We start from the raw sequence: 11,750 nt of genomic DNA, 5'->3' as shown, positions 1-11,750 counted from the left end.
CTGGGCCAGATTCTGTTCCCCCATCTCCTTTCCTTACAACAGCAGAACAGTCTTTGTCAACAGTGTTCAGAGGAACTGATCTATGCTCAGGTTTTATCACCAGAAGCTGGGAAATGTGTTCCCAAACACAAAGTTATTGGTCAGCATGTGAATCAACTTCCCTTTCACTAAAAATACTAAATCAGAGAAACCACCTGTTGTGAACAGGCATTGTGAACACCTTTCCATGTACAGGTTTGCTATATGGTGCCTCATGAAAAAGCATTATTTTGAAAGCTATTATGACCAGAGCTGAGATTTGATTGCAATATTTCTTTTTGCCTCTCTGCATCAAGTGAAACAAAACATGTCAGTACGTTTAACTTCAAGGAAAACACATCTATTGCTAGACTGAAATGCTTATATTCAAATTTCAACAAAATAAACACACCCTTGGACACATTTTCCCACATTTTAAGACAGGGCATAGAGGCAATTTGGGATTCAAAAGAATATACATACCAGCTTCAAGAACCAAACCTACAAAGTTCATAAGCAGTGTATGAAGTACTTCAACCTAAGTATTACACTTTGAGAGTTACTTAGTCTCTATCTTCCCATGCTTTAGATATGGAAGACAGCAAAACATCATCAAAAAAACCTTGTGCTCTTCTAATGGCTGCTCCCACCACTAGTCACCATCATTAACCCAACTTTCTCAGTATGACATTCTGCAGTCAGCATTTCCAAAATCTGCAATAAAGGCAATTCCTCTTCTACCAGTCACAGCAGCTCTGAAAACTGCCTTCGACACCTCCCCTAGATCTCTTCCTTGGACTGCAGTATGCACAAGTTTCACATGCACCACCATAGCCAAACACCCAGGATAAAAGCAACAGGTTTGGTACTGTTATGTGCCATTTATCACCCTGTTCCCCAATTCCCCCTGCCTCCAGCTTTCCCAGTGAGATCCATTCCACTACACACTTTTCACTGCAGAACTCTCATTCCAGAATTCTGTTTTAATAAAAACACTATTTTATTTCCAATTATGAAGGAGCATTCAAATTAGACCAAAACATTTATTATTCCCTCCTTCTTCAAGAAACTTCACTCAGTGCAACTGGGTAACTGCAAAAGGCCTGAAGTTTCCCTCCTTAGGCACAGATGTAAAGAGATTAAAAAGTTAAAATATTTTGCAGGGATCACTACTATGCAGCACTAAATCACATTACTGTACATGTCAGCAGAAAGAGCCAGGAAGCTGCCTGAACCACAAGTCTGTATTTCCTAGATTAAGCCTTTGTACTTATCCAACAGATTCCAAGATTAAAAAAAACCTAATAATCCCCCAAATACTACAGCAAATTAAAACCTTCTGGTTTGTACCCAACGAGCGAACAGACAATGCACTGTTAAACTTTCAGCTGTCTTCATTTCTGAGTATTGGCTCTTGGACAGAAGGAATACATACAGCCTTTGGACAGGGCTGGTTTACTTCACAAAAAAAACCCATATGGGGATCAAGCAACACAATCACAATATTAATTGTCACATACCAAAGCCACCTGGGACAAGTATTTTAGTCACACATCAGAGATTCACATACTGAAGACAAACAATAGAAGAATATATATCGTATTTTCACCAGAGCAACAATGCTTTCTGCTTGTGTGCTTCTTTAAACACAGATGGTGAAAGAATTACCTTCCAAGTTTTTAGCACTAGATGCATGCAACAGAGGTTGTGTTTTACTGCTTCAATACTATACACCAAATAGGTTGTGCAAACTGCTATTGCTGCCCTGGAAAAACAGATCATTCATACTACCCTACTGCAGAATCTAAAAGCTGATGCTGTTACATGCCCATATCAAAAAACTAACTCTAGTGGCAATAAATCATGCATGAAGTTAAAATACAGGAAGGATTCTGGCTGTATCACACAAGAGGAATTTTTCCATTTGGCCTTCTGCCTCTACTTTCAGCTTCCTTTGGCATTATATCTAAATTCCCCATTATTCTTCTCTCTTTAGGAGAGAAGATTAAATTAAGCCCTTCTCAAAGCACTAAGATGACAGCCTTCAACTTTTTTTTTTCATTCCATGCACAATCCATACACTAGATAGACTATCTCCAAGCTTCTATCATTGCACTATGAGATCTGGTTTATAATATGACTGTTCTTTGAAATGGCTAGGGCACAGCTGTATTTTTGGTAGTCCTCTTAAATGAAGGTCAACTGACAAGGTCTCATATGGTCTGGAGCCATCCTATGTAAAGATGAAGACACAATAAGGGCTGTTCAAAAATCTCTCATATGGTCTGGAGCCATCCTATGTGAAGATGAAGACACAACAAGGGCTGTTCAAAAATGTCATAAATTCTAGGATCTTCCTATTATGCTCTGACTTTTACAGAGTCTTCACTCATTGCTGTAAAGAAAATACCTCCCTGACTAAATGAGCAGACTCAAAAGCCTATCTCAAAACAGGCTCTGAAAGTTTTTAGATGGCTGTCCCCTCCCACTCTATACATACACACAAATTCACCTATAAGAACCTCCCACTGTGAATAACCACCTAAAATTACAGACTGTGGCAGTCAACACAGACATGGGGAAGGTTCACTGTGACTATTATTTCTGCTACTCACACACTAGCAACTATCAGTCATCCCTAATGATCCTGTGGATTTCACAGTTTATCTGAAGGAAATCTGCAGTAAGCAGCAAGACCTCTTCAGCCCTCCTTCAGCCCTCACATCTGGCCTGGTACTTCAAATAGCTGTTCCGCCTTTGAAAAGTCTAATGTCAGTGATAAAAAATAAACAAGATTTTTTTTTTTTTTCTGCAGCAATCTGTTGTAAAGTAAAATCCCCTCACTGAAAACTGAGCACTTAAGTGGCAGGAAATAAAAACGAGTAAACCACTAAGAGCAGACAATGTTTTGGAACAGAGTTAGACTTTCAATGCCAAGATTTCAATGAGAGAAAAAAATAACCACCACAAAGTGTAACAAGATTCCTCTGTTACGACACCCTGGAACTTTCTGTACATGCTTAGGAGGCCTTTACCAGTCACAAACAGATTCAATTTCATAGACACTCATCCAATAACCTCCTTGTCTTAATCGGGTCGTGCTCTACTTTTATGAGAAAAACACCAAAACAAAACAGTGTCACCTTTGGCCAAAGGGCAGCACAGTCACTTTATGTGTAGGTCATGAGCTGGTAAGTACACAGACCAGAGACTTCATGCTTTTCTATTTATTCCTGTTCTTCTAAAAAGACATTTTGAAAATATAAGAACAACCAACTATTCAAGAGTTAATGCCAGACTACATATTTCTTCCTGATTTCGCAGCTTCGACGTTGGCATATTCCTGGGTGCAGGAATATATGCCTGTTCTGCAGGAAGAGCAAAAATCCTTATCTCCTCAAACAGACATTTTTTGTCACTGACTAGTTCCTAGTTTGAAGAAACACATCTGAAGGCACCACCACTATGCAAGCTGTTCTAAAAAAAGCCCAACATATTATTGCCATCAGATCTCAATCAGTTGGGATCAGATATTTCCAGGTAGCACATTTTCCATTGGAGATGAAGGAGGTGCCTTAGATCTGGAGATTTCATTAGCTCACAGCAGCTTCTCACAACCACAGCTTGCTCCTTCCCAGGCCAGCAGGACTTCAGCCACAGCTCTGCCACACAGCATGGAGCTGCTATTTATAACTCCTGCAAGCATCTCATCTATGCCTCAGCATTGTTTCAAGAACAAGCAATTCAACCCAGAGTCATCAGAGCTTAGCAGCTCCAGCTACATACGACCCAAACGACTCCACCAGACCAGTCAGAGCAGGCTGATGCTTCTATTCCCTAATGGTCAACATTCCACAAGGCTTATTAGATTGTGTGCATTATCATGTGAACACACAGATCCAATTTGAATCTGGCATTGGTTCCAACCAGGGAGAGAAGAACAGAGACTAGAGACCTGCTCTAAGTTTCCCTGCTGCATCCAGCATTTCCCATGTTACTGACATACCTCCTTGCCTGCTCCCTTCCCCCAGCACACCTCATGTAAGTGACATTTAATTACACATAACAAACCCTCCTCCTGTCATTAGGCAAATCCAGCACAAGTGTACAGATACTGGTACACTGTTAAGACTTTTTTTTAACAGCAAGGAAATCTTTTCCTTACGATTTGACCTAGATTCTTAATAGAAGGGATTCCCTTTTCGTACTGCATCCAGGCCTCATTAAATTATGAAAGAATTTTTATTTTATTGCTTTGCTTGCTTACCTAGAAATGCAGCAGAAGGGCTTTTTATAGTTGGCAAAATAAGTAACACCAAGGCAAAGAGTAACATGGAAATCCAGGAGCGTGAGAAGAAAAAAAACCCCAAAAAATAAGAAAAATAATTAAAAAAGAAGGTCAGGTTTGATCTCACCAACAGTTTGATCTTTTCATCTGCAATGTAAACCATAATCCTTGTACATGAATAAAGCACAAGTATGCATCAACCAAAAATCACAGAAACAGCATCTGCAGGAGCCTCAATGCTTAGTTACACAAATCTTTGAGAGAAGACTTCAAAGGACCTGCAATATGCAGCCCAACACCCCAGGTCACCAGATTGGTGGGGTTTTTATGAGAATAGCAGGTTCTTGTGTGTTTCTAAGAGGTGTGGGGGTTATTTTACATGACAGATGCTTCCCATAAATTGCTTTAGTAAAACGGATCAGTGATAGAAAGCTTTGCAGATGCTGATTAAGAGTTACAAGAGGATCTACATAACTAAAAATCTATATTTTAAGCAAAATTTTATGCATTCAGCATTATTACATTAAATATACCCAGTATTTCTTCCTGTTAGACACACACCTCCATCAAGATGCACTAGTGATTCTTAATATTATGTCCTGAGGTAGACAAGATACAAGAGCTGTCTCTGATTTCTTCTTCCATTAGAAGTCACTAAATTACAGAAAATAAAACCCTTGGAATTGAAGTTTGAAATATAGTTTAAGATAGGAAAAAATAATACAAATTCTCTAGTTCTCAACCAATATTCTCTGTCATTTAACATAATACAATCCCAGCTCTAAGGATTTCATGTATTTGAGGGCTAGGAGTTCTGGTGACTCTGACTCTACATTAGTAATTTATGTGAAAAAAAAATCCTCAGGCTCACGAAATTAATCTAGAGTCTTACATAGATTACAGAAGGAATTATGAACACACTTATTCAGACAAGAAGCATGATTTCCACTGCAGAGCTTCCTTTTCCTTGGAAGTCACTGAAGGGACACTGTCATTTAAGCTTAATGTGAATTTTAAAAGTGGAAAGTCTGCAGGACAGACTGGCAACTGGAGGTATGCACAGTCATTCTGTATGGTAACTGGATCTCTCCACTCATCAGAAGCACAAACAAATGAATGCTGACTTCAGAATCATTTTTGCCACAATATAGAATTAACTTTGAAATAACCCACATACTGCATCACACTGCAGGATACAATTCTGCAGAAGAAAATCAGCTTTTCATTAATCTATCCTGACTGGAAACTACATCAAGTTGAGGGAAACCTGAACATGGAACAGCATTAGGTAAAACCAGATACCTGTCACCAGCTGGCCAAGCTGAAGCAGTTCTATCAGACTGAGTGGTGTGCACAGTGGTGAGAGTCATTTTGGTTCCTCCAGCATGCCAGAGAAAGGGCAGCAGAGAATTGCTCTTAAAAGGAGATTTATTCTCCATTTTATGATCTAGGTTTTCTGTTGGCTATGAACAAATATTGCTTAAATTTATTACAGGGATAGGACCTCTTGGATCACTAGAGAAAGGATTTGTCCACAGATTTTGTTTTTCCTGTTTAAGCATCTATGCTTGAAGAAAAGGATTTAGCCATTTAAGACACTTGCTAAATCTTTGTTATTTCTGCTGTAAACCCTTCATGTCCCCCAGAATTAGCTGTAAATGAGGATACCTACAGGATGGAGCTGTAGGAATTAATGTACTAAAGCTACTGAGGAAATGTGACAGATGGAAAGAGTCAGTATAGGTCTCAACCCCAAGTCACAGGAAATTCTGACAGCTCTCAACGTCCAGCTCTTCAATTTCACATTATTTAACATTCACTAAACATCTGCGCCACCAATTTCAATACCAAGAATTTCTGGGGCTGACAAAATGCTTCCACGTTCATGTACAAACCATACATATGGGGAAAAAAATTCAGTGAGCATATGAACAGTTGGAGCTGCTAATCTCTCAATCGGTCTCACAACAGGAAAAATATAAAATGAAATCTATCTGTGTAGCTTATCCAGCAGTGCAGGGAAGAGTGCTGGGCAGGATGTTTGCATCCTGGGGATGAACCTGATGGGGCAAGTCTCTTCAAATCATTGGGAGGATAGTGCTGGATGCCTCAAGAGCCTGAAGATGGCCCAAGGGAAAAAGGTCATTCTGTGCCTGTCTCAGGAAGGAATCAGGCAGAGAGAAGGGCTGGACAGGTGCTAACAGCTGCAACAACACATTTATCTTCCTAGACATAAGGGCTGGTGGCCTGGTAACTCCCACAGGACACCACCTCCCTGCTTTGAGACTGATCTATAGCACCAGGTCTTCCCCAAGAGTCTCACTTTCTGCAAAAACTTGAGTTTTTATTTCAAATTCTCATGCTGGGGATGTGAGGGTGAGTGTTAGGGCTAACTTGATCATACAGTGCAGGCACGTGGATGAAACAAGTCATAAGGTAAGGGGAGAAACACAGGCCTATTTCCCACAGTAGTGGTTTAAACTGCCTATGAACGTTGTGCTGGTTTGGCCTCCTCTCCCCTGCTGTGCTGAATCAAAGCTTCCCAAGGCTCTGCTCTCCTCAGAATGCAAAAGGAGCACTTGTGACAGGCAGAAAATATTACTGCTGGCACTGGATTGGCAGTTCATCAGGGGAGAACTGCACAACCAAAATCCTGCACAATCAAAATGAAATTATGTTGTCCATCCCCTAGAAAAATAAAATCTGCATTTAGCATTTGAGATCATCAATAATTGCATTCAAAGCCTGGGGGAAGACATGAAAAATCAGAATATAGAAGAGAAAGAAGATGTGATGAAGCAAATAATACAGTCCTGAAGAAACACACGTATCTAGACAGTAGTCCAGTACACAAACTTCACGTAACACACAAAACCAGAAAAGAAATTAAGTAGACCAAAGCCATTTTGTATTCTGGAGATGTGATGAAGCAAATAATACAGTCCTAAAGAAACAAACGTATCTAGACAGTAGTCCAATACACAAACTTCGTGTAACACACAAAACCAGAAAAGAAATAAAGTAGACCAAAACCATTTTGGATTTTGGTGGTTTGAGTGAATTTTGAAGCACAACAAACCTGTGCTCCTCAAAGGAAGCAGTGACAGGAGAACGGACTGAGTTCCACTTAGCTACCTAGAACATCAGTTTACTTGATTAATAAAACCACAAGCTTTAGAATTTTAAAACACCCCCTTGGAATGTTTCCTAAGGCAGATGGAACAAGAAGCACCCTCCTGACTTGAAAACATCACTTGGACTTTTCTCTCTCCCAACTTTGCCAAGTTAGGGGATGTGCTAATATTCCTTATTGAATGAGACATCACAATTGTCAACTACTCATTAGCACATAAGACCATGCAAGTTTCAGAATAACTGGAAACCTTTTCTAGCTCCAGAATAACTTTTCTCGTTCTATAGATCCATCTATATTGCTACATTTAGGTTCTAAATTTATGACATTCAGAGAATAATGAAACCACTGAGTTTATGGCTTGGGTGTGATTAGAATAGAGTGCAAAATCTTGACCATTTATTTAAAAATGCAGCAAGTCTAAGCTGAGTTTCACAACCACCTAAGCAATGATGAAAGCCTAGTGAGGAACATACAGCAGGCAATACTGACACTTGTGGTCACTTCTAGATTGCTGATTTTCATTCAGTTACAAACTTGCTTGTGATAGCTAAGAAATGTGCTGGGTCACGAAACAGCCAAGCAAGTTACAAATATTCCACAACTCTGTCCTCTCCACTCTGACTGACTCACTGGAGAAGGATTCTTTCTGAAGAAACAATGGCCAAATGCATAATAATTCTTAACACAGAAAATTAAAACTAAGAATTTATGACATTCTGTATCAACACATTTCCAGAAGGTAAAAATAAAGCTTAAAAGCAAAAATAACCAACCTGGGAAATGCTGCCATTAATCATTCTGAACTGTCACTTGAAAAGTTTTCAACACATTACAGTTAAAATAAACCTACATTTTGCTGTGATAAAGTGGGATAAACTTTGCAGAGTATTCATGGAGTATCCAGAAAGCACAGTCCATATGGGAGTGTTGATGAGTCAGCTCTAAGTATTTAGTTTAACTCTCAGGGGACCTGTGGCCACCAGGCAGAAAGTTACCAAGCTGACTATTGCAACTACTCTAAGTTGCTTTGAGAAATTTCTGTTAATGTTCTCAAGACACAACTTGACTCAATGGCTCAACCTAAGAGTTTATTAAAAAACCAGTAAGACAAGACTCTGCTGCCGCCCTTTAAAAACCACATGTGGAGTTTTCAACATTTTTTGAAGAAAATATTCCAAACCTCCATACCTATGTTTTGCATAAGAACATTTTGCTCAGTTCACACTTGTCACGAGCACAGGTTATTCCAAGTAGCCATCTCCAGGTTGTACTCCCTCTGTCTGCTTCTAGCTTTGCAGAACTCGCTGAACAGCCACGTGTTCACCAGCCAGAGTAACTCTGTAGTGTTCCTTACACACAGGCTGTGTATCCTCACATCAGATTTACTCCTTGTAGTCTTAATAGGTGGCAGCATTTCAAACACCAACATTGCAGCTTCTAATTTAAGATGTAACCATAGTAACATTACAGAACATACTACTCCCTGGATCAAGAACAAGCAGTCCACTGACCCTTCCCAGTGAGATTTAGCTGAAATAAAGCTCATTCAAACCTCCAGCCCAGCAAGATTACCAAAACCTCCAGGTCATATTTCCAGTATAAGGCAAGATCTGCCCTCCTGAAACAACCAGAAACATACAGCATCATATAAAAGTATCAAAGAACAAAGTGCTATGAAAGAAAAGGAATTTCTTCCTGAAGCTTTGACTCTAAAGCTACATCAGTCACACCCAGAGAGAAAGCAGTAGGAAACACCCCAAACTTTTTCCTTACTTCTCTGTAAGATGAGCAAAGACCTGTTCATCCATTATTTGGAAAAGAGAATGACCAAAACAAATAGGTCATTAAATATTTAAGAATTCAACACTCATTTGGTTCACAAGGCAAGACGACAAATTTTACACATATCAACAGACAACAGCTTTGCCTGAACTTTACAGGCTACACACAAGGGATATGGTCATTTAATTAAAAGCCAAAGCTGATCTCTCTTCCCTTCTAAATTGACTTTAAGAGAGATTCTATTTAGAAAAAAAATAGCCCTTGGGATTTTTCTACCTTTAATATTTAATAATGAGTATTTACATTAAAATAAAACCAGCTCTGCCTACCCCAATAGGTAAACATCCTACCCATGGCTCACAAGCTTCAGGAGGTACACCAGGTACAGTGAAGCAGGAGTAAACCAATTAAGTTGAAACCATATGGATTTTAATAACCATTCTGTTGAGATTTAGACTCGCTTCCCAAATACGATATTATGCATCTCATCTGAAAATTCAAACATCACAGGCAGATTTCCATGCTTGTATTTGACAAAAACATTACTCGTTTCCATGTAAATCAACATGGGTCAATTGACTACATGAATAACCCACTTGATTTCCTATTCATAGCCCAGAATGCAGCAAACTGACAGGACTCCTTGGCCACACTGTCACCTGTTTGTGTACCTACAGCAACAGCCTCTACGAAGTGCTGTATACTGTACAGCACAGGGATAAGAAAGCTTTATGTTTTAAGTGGAAAATTGAGTAGACTGGGCACACATGGAACCTTTCAAAGCATTAATTCTCAATCAAGTGGTGCTGGACACACAGGGTCTCCTCCCTCCCTCCACCACTGACACTGAAAGGGGGGACCCTTCATTTTTTTCAACACAAAATATTTTAGAGCAGAAGACATACCAAGTCTGTACTGATATGCACTTTTTATTTATAATTCCTCTTCAGGAAATACGCACATGATCCTAAAATGTCCTCAAACAGGATCAGAGGATTTGTGGCAATTTTCATTAGGTTAGGAACTGCATGCATTACAAACAAGGCTAAATTAATAGAGAAAGTTAGTGTACAGAGATGATTTAGTTAGGAAGATCTAAATCTGATTACATTTCTAGTAAATTATCATAATATGCATCCAGAATAAGAAAACACACTGACTGCCTGGGGAAGCCTTACTTGTCAGTAAGGGACATTCTTACCCCCAATCCTACAAATCAGACACACCACATGATTGAACAATTATAGTTTCTTTATCCTTTGGCTAAAAAACAAAGTCAAAAGAGCTAGTAATTAGCTTTTCAAAACAGAATGGACAAACACAGTGACTAATGAATACCTGGGTAAGCATGTTGCTAGCTTTCTATTTTCTAAGCTGTCTACTGTAGTATTTTATTTATAATATATAGTCAATATAACAAGATGCTTCAGCATAGAAGGGTCAGTCACTGAAAGGAGAGAAATAAAAGGAGCACAAGTTTCATCAGGACCAGAAAGAAACTCTGGGAGATAGGTATGTCTGTAACAGATAAGAGTCATTTTAGATTCATCAACAATTGAAATGAAGTGCCCCCAAATCTGCAATGCCAGACTTGAGGCTTTAGCACAGCAGAAAGCCATTAAAAGCAGAGAGGCAGCTTAACAGCGTGTGCTTATACATCAGTGCAGTGTTGTTCAGCTTAATTGAATAACCTAAGATTACAAAAAGCAGCTTTTATAAAGTAAGCATGTGTAAAAGAAATATGAGCAAAGAAACGCATTTTCATTTTTCCTTTGGCATGAAGGCACAGACAATTTATACTCCAAGGGAGCCAAATGGGTTAAATCAAGCTTCAGCATTTAAATGCTTTTAATTCCCTTGCACTGCAGAACAGCTTTTGGAATACGGGAATAGAATGTCTAGCATTAAAAATCCCCTAGAGAATCATAAGTTACAGTGTCAAGGAAAAGTGAACACAATCTAAAAAAAAAAAAACCCTCAATTGTTCATTTAATAATCACACAATTTTTATACCATTCACCTATCACTGTGCACGGACTGAGTACGTATCGTTTATCAAATAGGAGCAAGAGCCTGTAAAGCTTCCTGTCTGCCTTTGGATTTAGTCAAAATGAATGCAAACAATCACGTGGGATTCAGCCAAGCAGTGACGTTAAATTCTGCTCTGTCAGAAGACAGCATCTGTCAAAGCCCACATTTAAACTGCTGCCTGCCTGTGCAGCAGCTGAACAACTACGGAATGGATTTTATACACCAGAATTCTGGGTTAAAACAGCTCCAAACCATTTCTATTACTGCCTAGCAACAATGAAGGAAAGAACAGAGGGAAATCCTATTACTGAAGACAACTGAGCCACTACGCGCTAGCACTCCCTGCTAACGTTCCCATTAGAAATATGGATACTGAGGAGGAGAGAACACAGCACTGCATTGTCCGACACGGGAAACACCAGATGTAAAAGCTCCAATGCATCGGCTGTGAGCGCCAGACAGCTCCGCTCCCAGCACCAACACCAAGCACTGTCC

The sequence above is a fragment of the Acanthisitta chloris genome, unplaced genomic scaffold, assembly GCF_000695815.1.
Source record: "Acanthisitta chloris isolate BGI_N310 unplaced genomic scaffold, ASM69581v1 scaffold2924, whole genome shotgun sequence".
Classification (NCBI taxonomy): domain Eukaryota; kingdom Metazoa; phylum Chordata; class Aves; order Passeriformes; family Acanthisittidae; genus Acanthisitta; species Acanthisitta chloris.
The sequence above is the reverse complement of the archived record's forward strand: the minus strand, read 5'-3'. Positions refer to the sequence as shown.